The sequence below is a fragment of the Lepidochelys kempii genome, chromosome 7, assembly GCF_965140265.1.
Source record: "Lepidochelys kempii isolate rLepKem1 chromosome 7, rLepKem1.hap2, whole genome shotgun sequence".
Lineage (NCBI taxonomy): Eukaryota > Metazoa > Chordata > Testudines > Cheloniidae > Lepidochelys > Lepidochelys kempii.
Window position 1 is genome coordinate 104,186,022 of NC_133262.1, and position 26,317 is coordinate 104,212,338.

General features: G+C 41.3%; 1 protein-coding gene across 4 annotated transcripts in view; it reads left to right on the plus strand.

Moving 5' to 3' along the window:
- The first annotated feature begins 760 nt into the window (after window positions 1-760).
- LOC140914956 (uncharacterized) overlaps window positions 761-26,317 on the plus strand; it is an 84,519-nt gene continuing 58,962 nt past the window's right edge. For all 4 annotated transcript variants that reach the window (XR_012160051.1, XM_073354086.1, XM_073354085.1 and 1 more), the window contains exon 1: window positions 761-952. The gene's annotated coding sequence lies outside the window, so the exon portion shown is untranslated. The remainder of the gene's footprint in view (window positions 953-26,317) is intronic.

Below are 26,317 nucleotides of genomic sequence, written 5' to 3' on the forward strand. Positions count from 1 at the left end.
ACCTCTACGTAGCTTTTACAGATTCCTGTAAAACACCAACAGTTGAGTGGAGTGAGGCATTACCAGCAATGGGGCTGCAATGTACTCAGGACAGAATAGAGAATTTGAACACAGAGTGGAATATCATACGACGAATGAATGAAGATTTGACTTCAACTTCTTTTTTTATCCTCACTGATGGCTCGACCTGATCTTTATGCTATGTTTCCTTGGCTAAAAGAAGTAGGAATTCATCTCTTGCTCCTCCCAGCACAAGAGCTACAGCTGAGCGTTCTTTTTCATCATTGAATAGAATTTTGTGTTTTGAAAGAAGTCACCTTCTGCCTGATCATGTGAATGAACTAATGAGCATATCAACTGAAGGAATGGACGTACCGGACATACAAGAAGCCACCAAAGATGAATGCATTGCATTTAAGAAGTTCATTAACAGAGTTGTGCAAAATTATAACAAGAAACCAAGAAGGATGTAGACTTAGTGCTTCATAGAAGGGTTGAGTAGCCAACTTTCAATTTGTGTGATGACTTTAAAATCTAATAAAATGGTCATGAAACATTTTTTCAGTTTTTACTATGGTGCCATACAGCCCACCTTCGCCCTGACCCAGCCCCAAATTTCAATTCCTGGGGAAAACACTGAGCCCTGGGAAGTTTTGAAGTTCCCTTTCCCTTTGTTCGTAGATGTGGTGGGGAAAACAGCCAGACAACAGGAGGTTTTAAAAAAAAAAATGCTGCAGAAGAAACCAGGAAGTAATGGGGCTCCTGAGATATGAAGCAGAGCAGCACGGGGCACTGAGCAGGGACCCAGAATGCCTTCCGCTCACCCCCTTACCCCCCCCCCCAAGATCTGTTGAGAGAGCTGCACTGTGAGATAGCTGCCCTACAGCACTGCTCTCATCTGCGTTGGAAGACCTGGGAGTGTGAACACTCTCTCTGATGCCTGAGGAATTGAGTGAGTACATAAACCAGCACTTTACTTTCACCGGTTCCTTATCACCGGTGAAACTTACAGTGCAAAAACTCTGTAAGTGTAGACATACCCTCAGTTGAAACAGGTGGGGGTATTCTCCATGAGGGACTTTGGCTTTTGGAATTCTCTTTGTCCTTTGTACTTTCTTCCCTCCTTTTTGGTCTGCCAGATCCCAGATTTGTTTTGCTTTGGGACATGCAGGAATGCTCTCCTGTCCTGTCCTCCCAGGTATTCTAGTAGGGGCATGAGTGTGTGATAAATGATTGGGTGAAGAGGGAGGTGATGAAAGGGGACTCGTCCTGGAGTGGGGAACTTTTTGTAGGAGTTTAGCATTTTTAATATCATGTTAGATACTGTGCCAGCTTCCCTGCTAGTATATATTGACCTAACTCCACTGACTTTAGTGGAGCGTTGCCAGTTTATCTGAAGATCTAGCCCACTGAGTTTTTAATGGATGTGCTTTGCCTAGAGAGTTTTGAAAGAAAATAAACAACCAGACAACAGTATCTGTCATGAATCAAGGCCAAAATAAGCTGATGATTGTTAGCTGTTTTCTAGTTTTAAGTGCTTTTATTATTTTATAAAATAGAAAATGGGGAGAAGTATACAGTGGGGGGGGGGGATATCGTGTGTGAGAGGCACAGAGAAACAGACTGATCTGTGCATATCTTTCATAAATGTATATATTTTAAGTTGCTAAATACAGATATAAAATACCAGTAGTCAGTTATGTTGTTGTACTTATTTATGTAATGCCAACGGTGGCTTTTGCAGATAGGAAGAAGACAAGGTGCTTCCTCTGAAGAGCTGATAAATACTTACTCACTGGAGTCCAACTGTGTGTGTGTTTTTAAAAGACTGTCTTATGATATATGGCAACATCAAGGGTCTCAATTTTATGTGTCACGAGGATGGAATGGATCCAGTTTTGTAAAATAATGTTTCTGAATATGAGACTAGGGAGGTGTAAAGAGTTCAAATGACTATATTGAAATGTGCTAGACAAGCATGGACTTTTGGGACAATACTTGTTAAATGGAACCCACAACTCAGTTTATGCAAAAGAAGCTACGCCCACAGGAGAAGGCCATTGACTGGTGATTACCTCTTCTCAGAAACTAGAGATCAAAGGCCCGAGCTGTATAAAGAAATAGCTGATCTGCCCAGCCTTGATTCTGGTTCCTGATCTAAAGACTGGTGTGAACCTGTAAGCAGGGGAAAACCCAGTTTTGGCATTTGAGAGACTGACACTTATCAGAATCCTATGCAGGAGTTGCGGATGACCTCTGGAAAGCATTTGTGTGTGTGTGTAGGGTCTCTTATATTGGTTTTTATATGCTTTTTCTATAATGGTTTTACCTTAACAATAAATGTACTTGCTTAGAAGGAGCTGTGTGGTAACTTGCAACGGCTGGCAGAACACTGGTCATAGCCTTTGAAGAGAATGCAAAGCACAGTTGCTGGCAATTTAGGCAAACGGGCTTGCTGGGGATATCCCAGTATAGCTCAGGGACCTATGCAGACTTAAACCCCTGGTCAGAAAGGGAGAGAGATGTGCATCCCCACCCAGGAGCAGTGAACTGGGAACCTTTAAGCGAGTGCCCTTGAGGGACCACAGAGGGGAAAATATAGGTGTAGTTACACTGAAACTTTGACAGTGTTCATAGTCGGCATGGTGGAAAATAATTTCATAGACAGTTATAATCTTTCTATGCCACTTTAAAAAAACAACAACATTCAAATAGAATTTAATAGAGAATATACCTGCTGTAGGTTGGTTGGAAAAAAACCTATGGAAAGGCCCTCATACACTCTACAATTCAATTTTTTAGAGTAATTTCCATAGAGCCATATTACATTTCTATAGATTTTATCTCTATTCAGTTCCCTGGGATTTTTCCATCATGGTACATCTGTTTGGTATAATATTCTGTCTGTTTCCTTTATAGTCACTAAAGATCATGAACTAAATGATCACTGAATATATGTAAATGTTCGAGAGTATATGGTCTGCTGATGATTTAGATTTCTAACTTCTTCTTATTAACAATGTATATTATTTATGAGAGACTATTTATTCACATCCAATTTCCAAGATGAAGACCAAACTGGAATTAGCTGCTGAAGTATGAAAATTTTAAAATATCACAGTAGCTTTGCAGGATTCAAAAAACAAAATAATTTCCACCCCAAGGAAACAGTTTCAAAATTTCCAGTGGAACTGCCTTTCTCTAAATTCAGGCTTATTCAATGATGGAAGGGCAAAACCCAGTGTTTGCCCAATGATTGAAGACAAAAATGTTAAAGAAAAAACATTTTCCAGACTCTCAAAAAGAAAAGGAGTACTTGTGGCACCTTAGAGACTAACCAATTTATTTGAGCATGAGCTTTCGTGAGCTACAGCTCACTTCATCAGTTTCCACGGTATGCATCCGATGAAGTGAGCTGTAGCTCACGAAAGCTCATGCTCAAATAAATTGGTTAGTCTCTAAGGTGCCACAAGTACTCCTTTTCTTTTTGCGAATACAGACTAACACGGCTGTTACTCTGAAACCTTTCCAGACTCTGAAAGTTTTCCAAACAATGGAAAAAATTTAAAAATTAATTACAAAAACTATATTTAACAAATTATGTTTGGCAGTCCTCTTAGCCTTTTAAGCAAAGTAATGCAAAGCAGCTTTCTAGAGGACCCTGGCAGAACATACTGTAGCTTTCAAGCTTTCCACTGAGTACTGAAGAATGAAATGTTTGACAGAGAAGCTGATGTGGTGTTTGGCAACATTGCTTAACTGATATTGTAAAAGGAAAGATGATGCTACTTTGAATAGCTGCAATAGTAACTAAAAATAGGTCCTTGTCTAAAAGTCTGCAGTCTCTATTCCACCTTTGCCTCCCAGAACAAGCTAATCACAAGTACACAGTCCGGCACCCATACATCTAAGGCTGAAAAAGTGAGAGCTTTCTTTCAGGTTTAACTGATAGTATGAAACTGTTCATTAGTTATTCCTCATTCCTGCTGCAGAAAGAAAATATATTTTAATAGAATCAGAAAAAAAACAACCAAAGATGTTCTGTCACTGGTCTTCTATGTATCTTGGATGGTCATATAATCTAACTGTGAGGTAAGTAAATAATATGATATTGATTTTACAAGTGGCATTTCACACAGCTGCCATCCCCACTACAACATGCACTTTTGGATACTAACACGAGGTCAGAATGTTCAGTAACATATGCCTGGCAATGCAGTAGATCAGAATATATATGTATATCAATTTTAAAAATTACATTATATCTCTAATTGGAGTCAATGGGAATTGCACATGCTTAGCACCTCTCAGATCAGGCCTCTAACTTTTAGCAAATAGCTGAATATGTGAGGCCCTGTTCTAATCTCTTGAACTGACACGCACACATCTTTTGACCCAATATTTATTCCTTCTACTTCCGGGGAGAGCCTCCTCTTCAGGGAACCATAAGAACTGCTAGACTGGATCAGAGCAGAGGTCCTCTAGTCCAGCATCCTGTTACTGACAGTGGCCAGTACTAGATAGGAAATGTATAAGAAACACCATAAGGGACAATAAACTCCATTTGTTAGTGGTTAGTGTTGTGCAGTGATGTATAGCTCTTAAAACAACATTAATTGGAAATCCTCCATGGAGGACGTCTCCTGGAATCTTCCTTGCTTTCCTTGGCTTCCTCTGTGGGTTCTGCCCTGGAAATGGCTGATATGGCCCTGATTTCAATCAATTTAAGGAAAAGCTTTCATCCCATTAACCACATGAACATCTGTGTTACCACCTGCTCAGCAATAGAGTCCCCAATTGTCAAAATTTGTGATATGAAAGAATTTTGTAGAAAATGTCTGGTCAGCATAAAAGTTGATCACCCCAGGATTTCAGCATCTACAATGCTTATGAGCATTGTGGTACGTTTCCCAGTTTTGTATAAATATAATTTGTGAAAAATAATTTCATTTGAGTGTGACTAAAAAGTAGTTATATTGCACATAGTCATTATCAGTATTAGCCTCCTCTGCGTCCAGTCATCTGAGTTTTATTCCCATTCTGCCTGTACTCATATTACACACAATTAATAAATCCTCTTTAGAGGCTCTATTTTTTTCCTAATATGTAATTTTGGCTGAATGACATTCAGGGATTTAAAAACAAGGATATCATTGCAGTAACTGAAATTATTTCTTCATTATAATTTGTATGCAAAGCCTTTATTTCAAACCTCTCCTTTTATTTAGTAACGTACATCATGTAACTGTGGCAGGGTTATGATCATAATAGAATACTTAGTAGTGAAAAGCTAAGCCAATCTTGTTCCTGTTGCACTCAGTGATCATTTGAATAAGGATAAACTCAAGATGGGTATGGACAACTGGACAATGGACTTGAACAGAAAAACAGATTACATTTATCTAATAAATTGTGAGTCACCAGCTCTGATTTGGATTATTGAGCACAGATGCCACCATCGTTACAGGAGCAGTCCCTCTGGCCTTGTCCGGAGTGAGGATTTTCAGAAGTTCTCCCAACTTTGCTGTAGCAGTGGTTCAAGTCCACCACCAATACTGGTAGTAGTTGGAAGCACTAATGTACACTGGCTGCTGGCATTTTTACCACTGTGTTGTCTAGACCCACTCAGGACAGGGTTAGATGAGATGGTGGTAAAAAAGCCTGAGCTCTGTCTACATTAGAGCTTTCAACGTTGCTAGTGGAGTTGCATCAGGGTTGGAACAATGATGGGAGAATCTCTTAAAATCCTTGGTGTAGACACTGTAAATGATTGACTATGGGATTACTCACATGCAAGGGGAGTGAGATTTGGCATGTACTCCCTCAGTATTTTCAACCCTAAGGATTTAAAAATCACACGTTAGCACTCCCCCCCCCCCAAAATAATGAAGTTAACTTAAAAGTAATAATTGTGGGATTGTTTTATTTGCTTTTCTGGTTTTTGAGCTGCTAAGAGTCTTGTCTTTCTCTACTGCAAAGAGGGCTAGAAACACAGCTTTTCTTGAAAGAAAAAAGGTTTCAACATTTCATAATTTTCACACCTTCACATGACTGTAGGAGTTTGGGCTTTAATAACACAAGACTTGTGATTAGATCATGAGTTGGCCAGACTGCTTCTCAACCTTTTTATAAGCCTGCCAAAAACAGTTCACTTACTGCTAGATATTAATTTGTATTTGGGGGGAGGGGAGCGGGGAAATAGCACAGAATTTTAATGTAGCACCTCATGTTGTTCTGTCCATTTCAGCCATGGACTTCACATGGCTACTATTCCAAATTACAATGGAGGAGAAAAACTTCTAGAGTTTAACTAGTGAGCATACATCAAACGCTGCAAATCTGTGTTTATTGTAGAGTCTTCACTCAACAGATTAATCCTGTTTGAATTCATGGGATTATTCACCTATGTAATTTTTGAAGATTGGGTCCTAAATTCTGAAAAATATCCAGAAAAGTGGTCCATTCAGTTGTACATTTATTTGTTAAACAAATGTTTTAGAATTCAAACTTCCTTAAACAAGTGTAGTAAACTGGGAGCATGAGATATAATACGCAAACCTTTATTTTTTTTAGCAACTTTGGATACATTGTTTTTTCTTTTTTTTATTTAATTTTTAAAAATCCCATATAGACAAATGCATGTTCCTGAACTGATGTCATAGCCCAGAGTGGGGCACCTGATGTACTGGCCACAGAGGAGATGACCTCTGTTCTTGTGAGTAGCAATTAAGGGCCTTCTGCTGAAATTGACAAGGATGCCTATAAATTCTGGCTGCCCCTGGTCTTCACTCCAACTGATTAAAAACAAACAAGCAGTGTTTCTCGAGATTTTTGCATTGGAAAAATAGCAGCTGCCTGTTGTGACTGATGTAGCTCTCCGAAATTAATTCCAATAAAGTTGCGACACACGGGAATGCTGGTAAGATCTTTATTTCCTGGCCTCTGGCATGGGGCAAAATTATACTAAGTTATATCCCATCACAACAGGGGTTAGTATTCACTAGCTCCAATGGCTACTGTTAAAATAATGTTGTGCCTTCATTTATACCTTGAACTCAATATTATACTCCATTACTAAGAGCCTGATCTTGCTCCCATTGTTGGCCAATGGCAAAATGCCCAATAACTCCAAAGGAAGCAGAAGTAGCTAACACAGTATGCATACCATAACTAGGGACTGCATTGTAAGATGCTTCCATGCTACATATTTTTCAGTATTTTGTCTTTTTTACTGACCGCCAGCAGCTTGAATGGCCTGTGTCCTGCTACCACTTTGTCTCCTCTCTAGTTGCAAGGTAATTACTAGTGTCAGACAATGCTCTGGATATTAAGTTTATAATTTTTTTTTTTTGAAAATTTGAGTTTGACCAAAGAAATTCCCCCTTCAATTAATCTTTTCAGTTATTTATCTGTAGAGCAGATAAAAATATTTCAATGATTCCAGTGTTTTACTGAAATCACAAAATATAGGTATATATATTTTTTTTAAATTTAAAAATCAAGTAAAAGTTTGAAAAATTCCTGCCAAATGTTACTGTTTTTATAATGAGCTCTACTATTTACACAAGTCTCCAACTCTGTCTACCCTTGAGAATTGCATTTGTGTTAACATCATGCTAAATTGTTGTGATATCTGAGGCTGCATGTCTTCTTCCTCACCCATATCTTTTTAGGATACTCTTTTTACTACTCTAGAAATAAGCGTAGGTGGTCATATTTTGTATTACGTTTTTGCTTCTTCTGACAGGAAATCATGCTGCTTCCTCTCCTATAATATTAATGTGTTCTGAACATGTGTATTAGTCAATTCTTAATTTGTAATGAAAGAGGTGCCAGGGCTCAAGCAATTTTTTTACATTCATGACTGATGCAGCAAGCCCAGAGGTGCTGGGGATATGAACTGCCAAGCCTCGAGGTGTCGGGGCTTAGCCCTGGGAAGAGCCCTGGCACAAATTAAGCTCTGATATTAGTATTGCCATTGGTTCATTATCACCAGATGCCAATATGTGTAACAGCAAAAAATGTAAAGCCAGAAGAATCTGAAGCCAGCAGCAGCATATACGTAACAGAATCATTTCATGCACTGTGAAACTGAATATTTCCTGCCTATAACTTTTTTTTTATACAAGCATAAAAACTTGCCACTTATCTTTAGCTAATTGCAATGTACCATCACCATTAGATGGCAGTAAAGCAGTATACCTTTCCTCTCAGTGGTCTTCCCCTTGCACCAGGTGTGTTTTTATAGGTTGTTAAATAAGGCACAATGTGACATCTTGCCTGGAATACCTAATTCCTTAAAAGGGGAAGAGTATAGGGTGGTTTTTCCTCTCTCGCCCTCATCCGGGATTCTTAGTAGATATGTCCTGCAGTTCACATTTGGCTAAATTTGAGTATGTAACTGTGCATTTTAGAAGTTCTCACTGTGGCATACCACAAGCTAGTACACACTTCCTGCTGTGTAGAGCATTAGTCCATTTAAAAAGAAAAAGGATTAGTATGGGTAAGCACAAAAAATCTGAATACAGTAGACCACTTAGTTGGCTAACTGCCATCAACCATTTCAGCACTTGCATCTTCCTAGCTACTTGTACTGTATTATTAGAGGAGAATAAATCATTTGACACAACTAAGTTTTAGAAAAATATGTGAAAACTGTTCAGGCACAAAATCAGTAGCAATGTATGAAATTTTCCATCTGAGTGCTTTCTACTAAGGGAAAATATTTCAGTGAGGTGCAATATTTTTAATCTTGTTTTAGATTAAACAGTTTTAATGTATAAATCACTGCAGGGCATGATTGTTAAGTACAATGCAGTTTTATTTATTCTGCTTTTCAGCCTATGGTATTTCTCTGTGCAAAGCTAAGGAACAAGTTTTAGACAAACATATATATTTTAAATAGCCTCCCTACTGTACATTACAAAGCAAGAGTACAAATATAAATAAAAGTGTGATGGGGCAATCTGCCCCTTCAAGGCAGGAGTACCTAGTGGTTAGTCCATCCCAGCATGTTTCAAGGCCCTTTAAAGGTTTCAGAGGTCCAATATAAGGACCTATGAGGGATATGGATAGAGAGGAAGTGGTCAGGGGAATGAATGGTGGTTGGGAGGAAACCCTGTTACTGTATTTTTAAGGGCCCAGCTCCAGGAGCCTTGCAGAGAGGGCTGGGCAGGGATCCCCTCTCACTAAGGTGATCATACATCCCCTTTTGTCCGGGACAGTCCCTTTTTTAAGCCCTGTCGCGGCCATCCTGACTTTTTTGGCAAAAGTGGGCATTTGTCCCACTTGCTCTTGCCAATAATGGTGTGCGGAGGAAAGTGCAGGAGGCGAGCAGTGATGTCAGCCCCACGCGGGGGGGAGGCAGGGCTTGGGTGAGCAGCGACGCCAGCCCGAGCCTCATGCAGGGAGGGGGGCTTGGGCGAGCAGCTTGGGCCAGGCCCATGGGGGGAAGCGGGGAGGCCTTGGGCTAGCCCCACGTAGTGTCCCATTTTCTCTTTGCGAAATATGGTCACCCTGCCTCTCACCCAACCACTTGGGAATGAGATGGGAAATAGCATATGTGCTGCCAATTGCCATATACCAGGGCACAAAGGCGCCAACTCTGTGGGTGGTGTGGGGCTGGAGCACTCACAGGGGAAAAAATAGTGTGTGCTGAGCACCTACCAGCAGTCCCCCATCAGCTCTTCCTTTCCCCTCCCCCCCCCCCGTGCCTCCCGCCTGCCGCGAACGGGTGTTTCGTGGCATGCAGGCAGGAGACTGGGAGGGAGGGGGAGGAGTGAGGACGCAGGACACTCGGTGGAGAAGGGTGGGAAGAGGCGGGGGGGGTGTTGGGGGAAGAGGTGGAGTGGGGGCGGGGCCTGGGTCAGAGCTGGGGGTCAAGCACCCCCCGGCACTTTGGAAAATCGGCACCTGTGACAGGGCAGACACCCATAGTAGAAGGTTGTCAAATCTGCTGAACCTGAGGAGTAAGTAGGGCCAGCTGAGGGAGAAGCTAGTTAAGGCCCCATAGCAGGCTAAAAGACACCATTTGGGAGGAGCTGGGGACACCTGGCTTGAGGAAGGAAGAACTAATTGCCTAAATTACTCAGCTCCAGCAGGAAGGCTGGTGATGCTGCTGACTATCTGAAGTACACCTAGCTCCAGGAGGAGAGCTGGAGGGTCCTGGCTTAAGGACAGAGGCAATAGCTGCCTGAGTTACCCACACTCCAGGGAAGCCATCTGAGGGCCCAGTGTTCCATAAGAGGAGCTCAGTTCAGGAGGGGTGAAAGACATTTTGTTTGTGTTAACGAGGGAGTGTGTATTTTGGACTTTGAATATCCTGGAGGGCGACTGAACTTTTAAGTGATCTGGCTAGAGGGCTAGGCCACAGAAGACCAGACAGAGAGAGCTAACAGGAGGCGGTGACCCAGGGGAAGGACAAGCAACACCACATCTATCCACAGGAGGGTGCCAGCTGGTGAGTTGCTTCTGGGCACAGGGGGCTTGCTATGGAGTGGGACCCTATGACAACATGCAATGGTCAAACTATTTGACGCTTTGCAAATGTTGCTCACAAAATGCACATCTGTGGCTTCCAAATACAAACTACAGCACTTGCACATGTCAGTCTGCAGTATACACCTTAGGCCAGATGTTCTCTTCACTTACATTGGTGAAAATCTGTTGACTTCAATGTTGGATTTATACCAGTATAACTGAAAGCAGAATCTGCCCCCTGGATGAAAGTAAAATGAATAAATGGAAAAACCCATTGTGGGAAAATTTGCTAACAACTTAAGTCCAATCAAGTGAGGTGCTTGGTGCCCTATAAAGCTGAAAGGAAAGTGAGGCTGTATGGTACCTGCCTTAGCTTTATCTCACTGCCAACATAGCCTATAAGAAAATAGGAAGGAATCTTCTCCCATAGATTATAATAATAACTAGTTCTGATAGCACTTTTCATCTATCAATCTCAAAGACCTTTACAAAGAAGGTCAGTGTTATTAGTCCCATTTTACAGATGGGGAAACTGAGGCACATGGGGATGAAGTGACTGGCCTGCTGGGTGACATTCGGCAAGTGGCAGAGCCAGAGCCTGGAATAGAACCCAGGTCTCCTAAGTCCCAGTGCAGTGCCTGCACAGCTGCTCTAGAGAATACTTCAACCCAATGGGTTAAGTAGAAAAACTAAGGAGGAACATTCCCTGGAGGCAGAGTATCCCAATGTGCACCTTCCTCTGAAGTATCTGATACAGCCACTCACACAGGCTATTGGCCAAGATGGACTATGAATCTGGACATTCCCATGTAACACGAAGGCAATGCACCATATAAGTTTAGATTGGACTTCTGACGGTGTCAGTTTAGAGAGACAAGGAGCGCGAGGTAATATCTTTTACTGGACCAACTTCTTTGGGGGAAAGAGATAAGTGATTGAGCTACACAGAGCTCTCCTTCAGGTCTGGGAAAGGTAGTCAGTGTCACATGATGGAATAGATTGTTTAGCATAAGTAGATCATGCCTATTGTGAGTGACCATTCAAAGTGAAGTGGACTATTAACACTTTTGCCGTTCATAGGACAAAAAACACGGGGTGAGTGGGTTACAGATTGTTGTAGTAAGCCATAAGTCCAGTGTCTTCATTAAGACCATGGTTTTTAGTGTTTAGCAAAGTTGTGAATTTAAGCTCCCAGGCTTGTCTTTTGAAGGTGTGTAGGTTTCCTTTGAGGACAAGGACTGAGAGGTCAGATATGGAGTGATGGTTTTGTGAAAAGTATTTGCCCATGGGTTACATGGTATTTTTCTATGTGGGTTCATTCAAGAGCTTAGTGATTGTCTGGTTTCACCCACATACTTGTTATTGGGGCATTTAGTGCACTGGATGAGATACACCACATGATGTGATAGGCTCATGTAGGACCCAGGAATCTTGAAAGGTGTGCTATGGGGAGTATTGATCACTGTAGCAGTGGAGATATGTCTGCAGGTTTCTGTCAGTTTGTCTGCTTGGTGGATATTGCCAGTATACATAAAGTTTATCAAAGAGCAAAATGAACAGATGTTCTAATAGAAAATCTGCTATTTAGACAAATTCTAACCTGGAACCTAAAACTGTCACCCCTCAGTAGTTTTTTACTACTTATTTCCAGTGAGAATTTTTCTCTTGATGTGTTAAAACTATAGTTTTTGTCTGAGGCAAATGCATCATATGATGTAGTTCATTTAAGGCCCAATCCTGGAGAGGATGAGAGATCTTTGAGGTGCTTCAAACGGAAGTTTAGGATGCTCAGCAGTTTGCAGGACTTTGCCCTACATTGCATGATCTAAAAAAATACAGTACCATACGTGATGTACATGACCAACACAACCAAACATTAAGCAGCACCACATGAATTCTCTTAATTATTAACTGTCATATTCAGATTAAATTGGGCATTAAATTAAGGTTAAAGAGAGATTAAATTGTGACCTGGGGTGCAGTAAAGGCACACTAAGCTTTCAAATATAAAGCCATTATTTAGAGAATAAAATTAAGGACCTGCACTGCCTATATTATAGTTTAGTGTTTGTTCTTTTTGTGGTCCATAAGGAAAAAGTAAAAGTCCATGCAGTCTGTATTTTCTCCCTTATTTTGGAGGATCCCAAGAACTGAATTTGATCAGTTGTTTCTCAGTGTACTGTCTTTTACGATGGTTTGTGTCCTAGACATCAAATACACCATTTCAGTTAGCTACCAGAGCTAGCTGTTGTTATAATCTATGGGGGAAAACTCCTTCCCATTTTCTTGATGTTAGGTCTCTTGTTCTGTTCTCTTTCTTTGCTCCCCATGTTCTTAGCTCTGTCTTCCACATTCCACCCTGTATTTTTTTTTTTTGTTTCTCCTCTCTCAGGCTGAGATTTTCAAAGGTGCTTAAGTCAAGTAGGTTCCCAACTCATATTGAAAGCACTGGAAGGAGTTGAGTGCCTAACTCCCTTAGCCCCTTTTGGAAACCCTCTATTGGTCCTATATTAACACTTCCGTGAAATGCTAGCCTCAGTATAGAATGCAGAATTTGGGCATGTTCTCCCATATGGCATGGCTGCCTCGAGCTGCATCACTGACCCAGTCTGGTTCTAAAGCTGGCATACTTTACTGGCATATTGGATCCCTGCGCAAGTGTGATCCTCGAGGGCTCTATAAGCTCTTATACAAATTCCCCTCAAATATTTAATATCAGTACAAGGGGACTGGCCCCACACGTAGCAGCAGGACTGGGAAATGCAAAGGGATGCTTGGTGCACTTCATCCATAGCTGCTTTGGCCCTCTTATATTCTCTGCTGCTCTTTGATGAGAATTGTACTTGTGTGAAATGCTTTAAAAATGTATTTTAATTTTCATAACTCCCCTGTGAAATATGGCTGGCAAGTGACTTTGAAAAACAAACTTTAGATTTGTGGATAATCTAAGCACTATACCCAGATGTACAGACACTCTTTCCCGACCTATGTATTAGCTAATGTTAAAAAAATTATATTTAATAAAATTTTAAAATCTGATACTGAACCATTGCAGAGGGGCTCAGTAACTTACCCAAGGCAAAGAGTGAGTCACTGTCTGAGCTAGAAGGTAGAACTTACAAATTCCTGGCTCTCAGTCCTCTAGACCATGCTACCTCTTTAATCAGTTCTACGTTTTACTCTATTAAGCACTTTCTTCCTTCTCCATTTCTTATTCATAGGGCTAATCTTTTACTGGATGTTTTAAAATTAATTCTTCAATTCTAAGGAAAGATGAACACATAATATAAGGCTGTGGTATTTTTCAGACTCTAAGCAAATATTAAATAAAAGCTTTATAGCTAAACAATTCAATCAAGGAGCAAATTCAGACTTCTTACAACAATTGAGTGGATTATCTCTGCAAACAAATCAAATTCATTTAATGTAGCAATAGAAATGCCAAAACTAGGCTAATTTAAATAGTCCCAGACACAGAGTCATTGGTTAAGAAGAAGTCTGTGAGGAGATCTGCATTCAGATCAGACGTCCATATAGAGGATGGTGGCAAACAAGAACTTCATATAAATGGGCATTAGCCATAGGTGGTATATTACTGTAAGTACAAGTAATTTAGGGAGACTAGATAACACATCAGTTGCAGATTTGGAAAATGTATGGGAGTTTGATAAGAAAAGTTAAGTATCCCTATATTTAGCAACACCTAAAAAGGTTCTATAAACCTGGAGACCAAAGCATTCCACTTTAAAATCATCCAGAGGATCTACTGGGTTCCAAAGCTTAACAGAATGCTGGCTTTATCACTATGATATGGGAACGTTTGTTCAACTGCTGTGGGTTATTCCAGATTTAGGTTATTTGAGGCAAGTACTGAGCCAGATTCTGGGCTGATCTACACTTTGGCAACATTGGTTTATGCAAGATGGGAGTTAGAGCAGGACTGGCCCACTTGCTCCAAAATGAAAGTGATAGTGAATGAGCTTTCCTTTTTTCTTTGGCTACATTAATTGTTTTTTCACTGACTCTAAACGTGCCTTCTCCATCCTTCATCCAACTATTGTGCAGTGTGCTGCGTACATTACCTTGCTCATGTCTTGTATCTGTAGACTGTGCCAGAGGTTACATTTTTACTTTTTCCCTTAAGATTGAATTGCAATCTGTTTTCATAGAGGTTTTCAAGGTTAAGTGCTCCCCTTTCCTCTTGCCATTTCTAGACTCATAAAGTTTCCCCCTGCTATGTCTTCACTGAGATGTTAAAAAAGGAGAAATGACTTAGGGCTCCCCATAATGTTTGGGAGAATCTGCTGCATTTCACCTTAGTGGAATGGCATGTTATGAGGATTTTCTCCTGTTAATTGTATATCTTGTTTTTCCCCTTTCTTTGTTGAAACAGGGTAATGTGCAATACCTTTTGCGGCTCCTCCCTCAACCCCCCTACAGACCAAAGCTAGGAGGTAGTGCTGTTTAGCATGTAAATAAAGCACCGCTTTTCCCCAGTAAATAGATCTGTCTGGCATTATATGCCAGGAACTCTCATCTACACAACAATGAATTCAAGTCCTGCATTGTTTGTTTTCTTTCACCGTAGTAAAGGTGATCACTCCATAATTAGGTTTTTCCCCTCCCTCCCTCCTTCTTTAACTTCATCTTTACTAGTTATACTTAGTGCTCAGCATTTCACATCAATCAGGTCAAAATCCAAAGGTAGCCTATTGACATCCATTTAGTATTACTGGTTCCTATCATCCAGCCCCACATAAAATACGCATGTTCTTGAGCTGACGAAGGACATTGTATTGCAGATATATTTGGAAAGAAATGCCTAGAATTCACTATTCTGGCCAGAGGAGTGGGGCACATGCTTTTTGCATTTTAATTTGAAATTCAGTGAATATTTTGAATGCCACAGCATGTCTATAATGTTATTTAAAGGATATTGTGCATTCAGGCATATAATGATTGACATTGGCTGTAACTTGATGCAATGTTGCCTGTTTTAATTCTTTTTGGTGCAGTGGTATCTTTGATCACTTCCTATTCACTGGAAAAACCCCACAATTGCAATCCCACATGATGTTTCAGTGAGAGGATGCCAAGTACTCTATGGTACGTAGCTATTCAAGGCACTTTGTCCACCCTCAGGCTGTTCATTAAAGTGATGGCAGTTTCTATTTTAATGAATAAAGAAGAGTGCAAATTCCCCACTCCATTCATGGACCTTGAATAGTAAAGAGGAATGTTTTGTTTTGTTTTTTTCCCCTATTCCCTACTTCTTTGTTTTCTTGGAAATTGTGTAAACTTCTTCATAACTATAGCCACCACTACGTATGCATGCAAAGAATGTCCCAGTTACATTTTTTTGAGTCTAGGGTAGGTGTTGTTTAGAAGTCCATTCAATCTCCCCAAATCTCATTGAAATACATAACACAATATATTACCTGGGGGGTGAGGGAGAGAGAATTCACTATTTTTCTTCTCTATTCCTCCCTCCCCAATGGACTGTATTGAGACAAAATGTCTTTCCCTACAAAAACAGCATTTTGCACTCAGTGACTTCCACTTAAAAGTCAGGATTTGCTCACTGTTTCCCAGCTGGGGTATTGGAGAAACTACAGAAAGAAACTGGAGTAGGAATGTATAGCACTTTAAAGTTAAGCACATGCTGAAGTGCTTTGGTGAATCTGGTCCTAAATGCCTACAGTCAATGTAAATGGAGGGTAGAATGCAGGATCTCTCCCTCTCAGACCACTTCTCTGATTAGACTGCTATCCAAGGGAGAATGCAATGAACTCTATCTGTTGTACACAAAAGCTACCCGTAGGCCAGTCAGAGGGCAATGACATGAGAATTTCTCTTCTCTAATGGGCTGAGTTAGTAGAGGGAGATTGATTTAAAGACTGGATTTATTCCCAATCTTTGCTGGCAGCATTGAGAGTTGCCAGGAGGCTTGTTTGTCCAGTGGGTTAAGATGTATATGTATTGCATGCTGTGCTCTTGTTCACATCTACTTCACTGTCTATGATGGCAGAAAAAATTTGTGGTAGGAAATGTTACCTAGATATCATGGTGATGGAGCTACTACTAGTCATTAATGAGTACAGCATGATGGGCCTTAGCTACTTTGGCTTGGGATTTGGATTAGGGGCTTTATGGCCCACCTCTAGATTGTGACTGAGTGAATAAAGTAGCAAGAGCAGAAACCCTGTTCCCTGTCCCAAAGACAGAGGCAGAGTAGTGTCACTGTGCAAGGAGCAGTGTAACCCTTCTGCAGGCCCTAGCATGAAGGCCGGGCAAAAAGTGGATTTTTGTAGACGTGCTCTGAAGGGGCTTTCTCCTCAGTTGGGGGAGATGAGTTCCTTTGCTTGGTCGTATGATTTGTATTCAAATGTATGAAATCAAGTAACTGCATACAGTTTTATCTTGCCAAGGAAAAATTGAGACAAATATTCAAACCTAAAACGTTGCCGTATTTCATAATTACATATTGGTTCCAAGAGAGTGGGGAATTATTTGAACATTAATTCTATGTGCATATATTCTTTCAAAGCCCCATCCCAAAGCATGCAAACATTAGGAGGTTGAAACATTTAATCACTTAGTAAACATCTCTCAATGGGATTGCCATTTAGTTATTGTCTTAATTGATTTTCTACATTGAAAATACAATGAGCATGGATACATACAGTGAGCATGGATCCAGACAGGAAAAAGTCTACATCTTTACAGCTAAACAAAAGCATGTCTTGCCTCCTTCTGAAACTTCCCTGCCTTCTTAGAAGCTGTCTGCTTGTGTACTTCCTCCTTTCTCTCCCTTGTTCATGCATATTTGAATGACTTTTTTTTACCACACCTATTGCTATGGCATTTGCACTCCTAAAAGGGATTACATGAAACTGCCCGCATTATATAGCACAAACAGTCCCCTCCCTTCTACTGTGCCACCCTAAATGAAAATTTTCCAGCAACAAGCATGTCAGATACTTGATCCAAAAGAAGTGCCTTGCCTTGAGCTCTGAAGGGCACTGGCAGACCACCTGAGGGAGTTAGTGTCACAGCTAAGGACCCCCGCACTGAAAACATGATGCCTTAGTCCTCAAGAGTCCGCAATGGGGGACTGTCAACAAATATACCTCATCTCATCTCTGTCATCACCATGAGACTTTCTGGGACACAGGAGAGGGGACACACCCCCAATCTGACAGCCTGTGTGCTGTCCAGGAGGATAAAAATCTCAGAGAAGGAGAACATCAAACTGGAGCAGAAAGAAATGATGTCATAGTTGGGACGTACCTTCTCCCTAAGGATACCTCTCCAGGGAGGGAATCTCAGTTATGAGGAAGAGACAGGTAATAGTAATGGGTGATTCAAATCACTAGCAATATAGATAGCTTGATTTGTGATGACCGAGAGAACCTCATCGTGAATTGCGTGCTGGGTGAGAAGGTTACAGATCTCTCAAGACATCTAGACAGGCTTATGTGCAGTGCTTGGGAGGAGCCAGTGGATGTGGTATATGTAGATACCAGTGACATAGGAAAAGATAGAAGAGTGGTGCTGAAGGCCAAATTTAGGCTGCTAAGTAAGAGATTAAAATCCAGGACCTCAATGGTAGCATTCTCTGAAGTGCTTCCAGCTCCAAGCGCCAGTTAGGCAGAACTGCAGGGTCTCAGTGCATGTATGAGATGATGATGTAGGGAGGAGGGTTTTAGATTTATTAGGAACTGGGGAACCTTTGGGGAAAGGAGAAGTCTATACAGGAAGACTAGGCTCCACCTAAACCAAAATGGAACCAGACTGCTGGCATATAAAATTAAAAAGGTCGTAGAGCAGTTTTTAGACTACGGGCTGGCTGCTTTTTTTTTTTAAATAGACTGCTGAGTTGACAAACAACTTTCCCCGAGTTGTTACCCCTGCAACCTCAACCTGGAATAGGAAGGTCATTTTGTGTTCTTTCACATCACCATGAACAAAGATTTTGCATTAGGAATGTAATTAACAATATTCTTGATACCCACATGTTGTAATATTCCCACTTGCTCTCCTATAGCTGTGTTGACTCTACAGAACTAAAAGGAGTAGAAGGTAGTAAAAAAAAAAAAACCCAACAAACCCACCATGTATTTAGGTACTGGTCCTATAAAGACTTAAGCAGGTGCTTAACTTTAGATACTGTGAGTAGTCTGAAAGCTTGAGGCTTTAATCAGTGAGGTGAGTAGATATGACCCAGGAACAGGGCTTTGGAATAAGACTGTGGCACTTGCCCAAATAGAACTCCACCTTAAGGGCAAAAATATCTTCATATTGCCTGGATGTGTGGATTTCCTTTCCATAACTGAAGCATCAGGAATAATTAGATGGAAAGATACTTAAGCCAGTAAGGAAAATACACTGTATTTTACGATGCTCTCTCTAGGATTCTTGTGTAACATGAGAGAAATTACATAAACATTGGTAAGTTAGGGGTAGAATTACAACCATGCATTTGTTTAAACTGTTCTGTGATGCTTTCCTCACTTTTTTATGGTTCTATTAATGATTTTGAAAATTGTGAGCTTAAGGAGTATTAAAATGTCTTGGCAAGTATTGTTTCTCAATCTTTTTACTGCTGGATTATATATACCTTGTTTCTATTTGATTTTGATTGCTTGCTTGGCCTAGATTCACTGCAAACATTTGGTATGATTGAATAATTTTTAGTTGTGCTTTCTTGCCATGCTTTATGTTTTGCAGCTACAGCATTGCCAGTCAGCGCCACAGACTACAGTCTTTTTATCCTTTGCTGGATTTTTAAAAGGGTATTTTATTGCCTGTCATTACCATTCATTGTGGCTTTATGGACTGTGCTCACTGCTTGCGCACTCTCCTGATGTTTCCTTCTAGCTTCTCTGCCACATATTGTGCCCTCTATTATGCTAGGAGGTTCAGGGCTTCTGTTGAAGGTTTTATATCTTTCCTTTTGCAGCCCCCACTTTTTCAGCATGCTTTTGATTTTTCCATTCTATGAGAGTTGCTGGAGTTTGAAGAGGAGAGAATGAATTCCTTAATGTCCAGATGATTTAAATTGTACTGAATGTTTTCAAATATTGTTGCCTGTTTCATAGCATGTAGGTTAACTAAATTCCAAGCAGGGCTGTTTAAGAAGTTCTTTGTTACTCTTCTATCTCCTCTTGCAGTGCTGCTGGGCTAGGAAAATTAAAGGTAACTGCAGTGATTAGTTCAAATACTTCAGTTTGGTGTGGATAAAATGGAACTTGACTCCAACTAAAAGATACCTGAGGAGTTTTCATAACTAGACTCTCCCCATCTTAGTCTATCTCTAATATCTCCTTAAATGTGACAAGTGCTGATGTCTGCCATCTTCCTGATGCAGTATTTCCCTGCTGAAAGCCAAGTCTGCCACCACTGTGGCCCCATCCTGAATTCCTCAGCTCAAGCAAAACTCCCATTGCTTTATATCACCCAGATTCATCCTTGCTATAATTCTATCAACTGTACCAAGACTTCAGCTATGGAATTATTATCATGGGGGTGAATTTGACCCATTTGGAAGATCAGGACTGGACCCATAGTTGGTGACAAAGGTAGTGTCATTTAGCAGATTAAGGACATGTCTACAGGAGAAAGTTGTGTAACACCGACAGACCCCGGTCCTCATCAGGCGGGATCAAACCTGAGGCCTCTGGAGCTTAGTGTGTGTGTGTATATATATAAAGAGAGAGATCTCTCTCCTCCCCTTCTCCCACCCCCCCCCCCCCCACTTCCCCACTAGATGGGACAGAATACCATACCCAGGAGGTGTGTGGGTTACAGTTACGTTGGCATAATCTAAGCGGTGAATTTACACCAATATCATTAAACCAGTGCAAACCCCTGTGTAGCACGCATTGGGGACATATTTAAACTAAACCAGTATAAGGGATTGTACTGATTTTAACTATTGATTTTAGAATAAATTTAAGTTAAATTAGTGTGTCTTAACTTGATTTTTAAAATTCAGATATTTGCTTCCACAGTATTGCCACTAGATGAAGTTATCTGTATTTTTAAAATACAGTTTTCCTTTAAAATAACATAACTGAAACTCACATTCCCAGTGAAGTACCAGGTTACTTTGTCAAAATGGGACCAATGTTATGAACTCAAGTCTCCTCTTCTCCCCTCCTCTCCTGATTATCTGTAATAGCTATTAACCTGTGATTTTAGTCCCCTTGTGTTGCAAAGATAGATCATTTTAAATAGCCCAACCATCCCATTGACTTCAGAGGGGGTTGAGGTTGCTCAGCACCTTCCAGAAGATGCTCAACACCTCTGAGGGCTGGGCCTCAAATACTTATTTGTATGAGCCCTTCATTATCTATTCTGAAAATGAAACTGGTTGTAATGTAAATTATAGAATGAATCTTTCTATCGCTTAAGATCTTGCAACTTAAACCTCCTAGGTTGCTTATCTGCCTTCTGCCACCTCCCTATGGTTTATCCCGTACACTTGGCATTCCTTGCATATAAATTTCAATCGTACCCAGAGGGTACCTCTATTCTGTAATAAGTTGCATCGTGAACAATTTAGCAAGAGAGCTGTTCTGTCCAAACGGTGAGTGAAACATTCTTTAGCAGGAAAAGAAAAACGCTTGGGGGCTCCATGCATATTTCTATTGTAACACTGTAATAAGTCAATTGTATTGAAATTAAAATGAAGCTCAGAGTTTTATATCTCCATTCAATCACGTGATAATATGGAACTTTCCAAAAAGCTCAAAGCAAAGCATCCCCAGCATGTCCCAAATCATAAGGTCCAGAAACTCAGGTTGATTGGCTAACCATTTCTACATTGATTCACAGCAGTCATTAAAATATGCCCTTATCTTAGCAGGATACATTTGCAATGTCATAATCTTATTATATTCCAGTTGTCCATTTCTCTGCTGGTCAGGTTATATATAATACTTGTCTCTTATGATTCCTTAGCGGCTTCTGACCCTATTTCATGCACAACTTGAAGGTTACCATTTCCTGTATTTTAGAAAGAATCCTGTTGTAAAATCTTTTTTGTATCACTCAGGGAGATGCTCCCTGAAGCCATTTTTGGCAGTGCAGTCTGGTATACATGGACTTACTCTACTCAGTATGTTTTGTGTGTTAGCCAGCAAGATCAGCAATGGAAGGCTTCTTGGAAGCACTGACTTTCAAGGGCTGATTAGAAGAAAAGAAATGGAACTTAATGTACAGAGAATGAGAGGCCAAGTGCCTTTCTTGGACATGGAAAAAGCTCTGTCTGCCCATGATGTTCATTTTATTATGGCCCTAGTTTGCACTTCCATAGCTTCATATCTACTGAATATGTGCAGGAACTTGTAGGGTGAAGAGGGTTTTAGCTGGGGGAGAACTGGAGCTTTCTGGAAGGCCTGGGTTGGGGAAGGGGGCTGCTGATTCACGACAATAGGGCATCAACCATTCCTGAAACACCAAGCCAGCAGCAGCATAGGGAGCCTGCAACAGGGTGATCTGCCCCTTTCAGGGCTGGCAAGCCTGGAGCCAGTCAACCCTGTTCAATTAGTCCTGCCTGCCCTGCTACATCTGCTGCACTGCACCTAGGAGGAGGAAAGCCCCATTGTCCAGCAGTTGGGAGGTGACTGGGAAGAAGAGCAGGCAGGCTGTGCCTACAGGGGGCAAGGAGCCTGGCTGGGAGTCAGGACCTGTCTGAGGACTCTGCTCAGCCTGAGCTCGTTGTAGGAGAGTGGGGCCTAGTCCAGATGGCTGGGGGCCTGCCTGTAAAGAAAGGAGCTGGAAGCTGAGCCTGGTTGGGCTGAAGATTAGTTTTGTGCTTTTGTTGGATTTGTCTAAAGAACTCATTACCCTGGGATAGGGGGAACTGTCTGTAGTGGCTTGGCCCATGGGCCACGTCAGATCTATAGCTGAAGTAAGGGAAGCTGAAGCAGAGATGCTGCAGTGCTACTCTGTGCCATGAGAGAGTGTATCGGGATGGGGAGTCTTGTACAGAGCCCTTGATACCTCATTTTAGACACCTCTCATTCAACTCAGGCCTCTCCTTCCCCCAACACGTGATCTTCTTCTCCCCGGCTCCTACCCTCACCCTACACTTTCCAGCTCAAATCAGCTGTTTCACTAAACCTTGCCCAACCTATCTGCCCTTCCCATTCTCCTCTCATACCTGTGCCCAGCCGTCTCCTCTCCCCATCCCTAATCCCTGCAATCATTAAAATGTGAAATGGAAGATTTAAAGTTGTGCAAATCTCAGTGCATCCTGAACTCTGGAGTCACTATCTGTGGATCCATAATATTCCATTAGTCTTAGAATAAGCCTTCTGGAAAAGGCTTACTTTTCTGGAAAAATTACTAAATAGCTTAATTTTGATGGGTGACGTCACTGTACAAAATTACAGGCCTCAGCTAGTGGGATCCAGTGCAGTAGATATAATCTGTTTCCCCTTTCAATTTTTTGCTATGCAGCTGCAAACAAAGCTAGAAGAGTCTTGAAACTGTGTTTACCAGCTCTGTGTAGGTTGTTTATAACTCCAGAACCACTTTCCTTGAGTCACTTCAGAGTTTGTAGAAAATTTCTCCATCCTGCATCTAACTGGACTAGAGACTATTCTTTTGGGGGATTTTAGAGAGGAGGCTTGAATAAGGCTTACAATGAAAACTAAGTTGGTGGTGGTTTATCTGTATTACCATAGTTCCCAAAGGGGCAGTGTGAATGAATGGCAGTCATCCCAGAGAATCCCCTTTGGCTAGGCATAGTGTGGCAGGTGGGCTGTGCCCCACTTGCCTTCAGCTGTTACAAACAAGGTCAGACACTGTTTCTTTAAGGACCTTGGACTAGGAGCCGGGCAGAGTGGGTGGGGCTAGGCTCTCCTCTTCCCCAGTCAGTCAGGGACTTGGATAAGGAGACCAGCATAGTCTGCCTCCTCTCTCAGAACAAGGCAGATACCAGCAGGGGAAGGTACCCTGCTGAAATCTCCAAAGTGGGAGAGTAATTAGGAAGGGTGCCCAGCTGAAGGAAGCTGGGAACAAGAGGAGATAGGTTATCAGACAGTTTCTTTAATGAAGAACCCCGTTCTTCCAAAGGTCTTATTTATTGATAGTTGTCATAAACATAGGTAAAGTGCTCTGTTAATCAAGTTCTCTAGAGCCCCTCAGCTCTCCTCTCCGGAGCTGAGTTGGAATTTCGCCAGCTGTAAGGCCTTTACCAGCTTCTCCCTCATTTGGGTCCTTTTCTTTAATTATTCTCCAGGCTTTCAGGCTCTCAAGCTAGCCTTTGCTAGCTTGCGTCTCCTGCTGTCTCCAACCTCTTGCCTTTGGGTAACCTATCTCCTCTTGTTCCCAGCTTCCTTCAGCTGGGCACCCTTCCTAATTACTCTCCCACTTTGGAGATTTCAGCAGGGTACCTTCCCCTGCTGGTATCTGCCTTGTTCTGAGAGAGGAGGCAGACTATGCTGGTCTCCTTATCCAAGTCCCTGACTGACTGGGGAAGAGGAGAGCCTAGCCCCACCCACTCTGCCCGGCTCCTAGTCCAAGGTCCTTAAAGAAACCGTGCCCGCCTTTCTGTCAACCACTACTACTTCTTGGGACTTCTTCCTCTCCATGTCTATCCCTCTTTAAATCCTCCAGTATTTCTGTTGGACCTTTCAAATCCTTAAATGGCCATGCCAGATGGTGGGGTCGGCTGACTGCTGAGCCCTACTGCCTTTAAGGGCACACAGTCCCATCACCGGTGGCTTAAATAAGATTGACAAACTCCCACCAATTGAATTTTCCACTGAATGCATCCGATGAAGTGAGCTGTAGCTCACGAAAGCTTATGCTCAAATAAATTTGTTAGTCTTTAAGGTGCCACAAGTCCTCCTTTTCTTTTTGCGAATACAGACTAACATGGCTGCTACTCTGAAACCTGTCATTATATTACAGTAATTCTTAGAGGCTGCAACTGAGATAGGAGCCCCATTGTGTTAGGGATTGTACAAAGGTATGTAAGAGACAGTTCTTGCCTGGAAGAAGCAACAAGCTAAGTAGATGAGATGAAAGAAATGTTATGCCCATTTTGCAGATGGAGAACTGAGGCTGTGTCTACACTATGGACTTTACAACGGCACAGCTGTACTGCTACAGCTGGGCCATTGTAAGGCGTGCAGCGTAGCCTCTTTTTGCCACTGGGAGACATGACAAAATAAAGCCACCCACAGTGAGGGGTGGTACCTTCGTCGCCGGAAGACTGTCTCCCACTGATGAAGCGCTATCTACACCGATGCTTTTCATTAAAACTTTTGTCATTCAGAGGTGTGTTTTTCTACATCCCTGAGCAACAAAAGTTTTTTAACAATGAAAGTGCAGTATAAACATAGCCTGAGGCACAGATAAATTAAGTGACTTGCCCAGGATCACACAGGAAGTCTGTGGTAAAATCAGGAACTGTTCAGAGTCCCAGTTTAGTGCTTTAAACAAATTCATCCATCCCCTTAGTTAATTTCATCGTTTGCTATAGTATGGCTGCTAATGCTCCATATATGCTAACTTCTTTTTCTGACAGGAAGAGTCATTGATCACATTTTTGTAGCATTCCTCCTAATGAGTCATATTCTGCTCCCACTGAAGTCATTCCTACTGACTTCACGTGCGGCCATGAAAGGCTTATATAAACAGTTTGTGTCATAGTAATTACATCTATTTATTTTACTTCACAATGAGTCTACTTACTGGACTTGCCTTTGTCTTTATCCCATAAGCTATTGTATGTCTTAAAAATCAACAAAATGATACCTTTAAAAAAGATTTGTTGATGTTTGGACTTGGACATAAAATTAGATCCATTCATCAATATTACTACAATGTGACAGCATCATTACCATATGTTGTTTGAAGACCTTCCTCATTTATCCACTTATAAAATAACTGCATCTTGTAGTAATAAAAACTAAAAATTAATGCAAGAAGAATAGTTATTGGCATCAAGAAGTAAACTATAAACTACTTTTATTGTGCCTTCTTTCTCCTGGCTTTCTTTGTGTTGTATTGTCATGTATTCACCACTTTCCTTACATGACATGTCAGAGGACTTAAAACAATGAACAATATAGATTTCACAATGGGATTTATGCAGCATTTATTACATTGTAAATAACATTCCACAAATACAAGCACCTTTTCTACAGGGATGGAACCTTAAGCACTTACCAGTGTATAACATTATCTTCATATAGTACCGGCTCCAGCATCAGTAATCCGCGTTTGCTCCAGAAATCTACTACGTGAATTTATATAATGTTTCAGAGGACTTGTTTGTCCTCATTGTCCTAAATTTTAATCTTGGCAATGTTCAACCATTACCTGTCTGAGTAATTGGCTAGATTATCTTCCCAGTTTGCTTTGCCACAAACCCTAATTCAGTAAAGGGATTGATTGTGATCTGAGTTACGCTGGTCTAAAACTGGAGTGACTCCCCTAAAGTCAAACTTATGTTAGGATAAAAACAGCTGTAAATGAGACCAGAATTAGACACAGACTAGAGGCCAAGGAACCAGATTTCCTGCTGTGCCCATTATCCAATGTGTGTAGTATGGGGTGACAGAGAAACCGGTTGTTGCTCACTTTTGCAGGAGCTAGTTCTATGCTAGTCCAGGTCCTGGCACATTTTTACAGCAGCCTAGAAGCTAATATAAAGTAAGCCTGCTTGCAACGTCTACCCAGTTGTAGTTCATCAGTAGAGAATAGCTGGGTTGTAGTTGACCAGTAGAATAGCTGGAATGCTGTATTGTTCTGACTATAGGCCTGGTGGACTACAGAGGCAGATGGCATAGGAGCTGACTGTGTGCCAATCTTCACC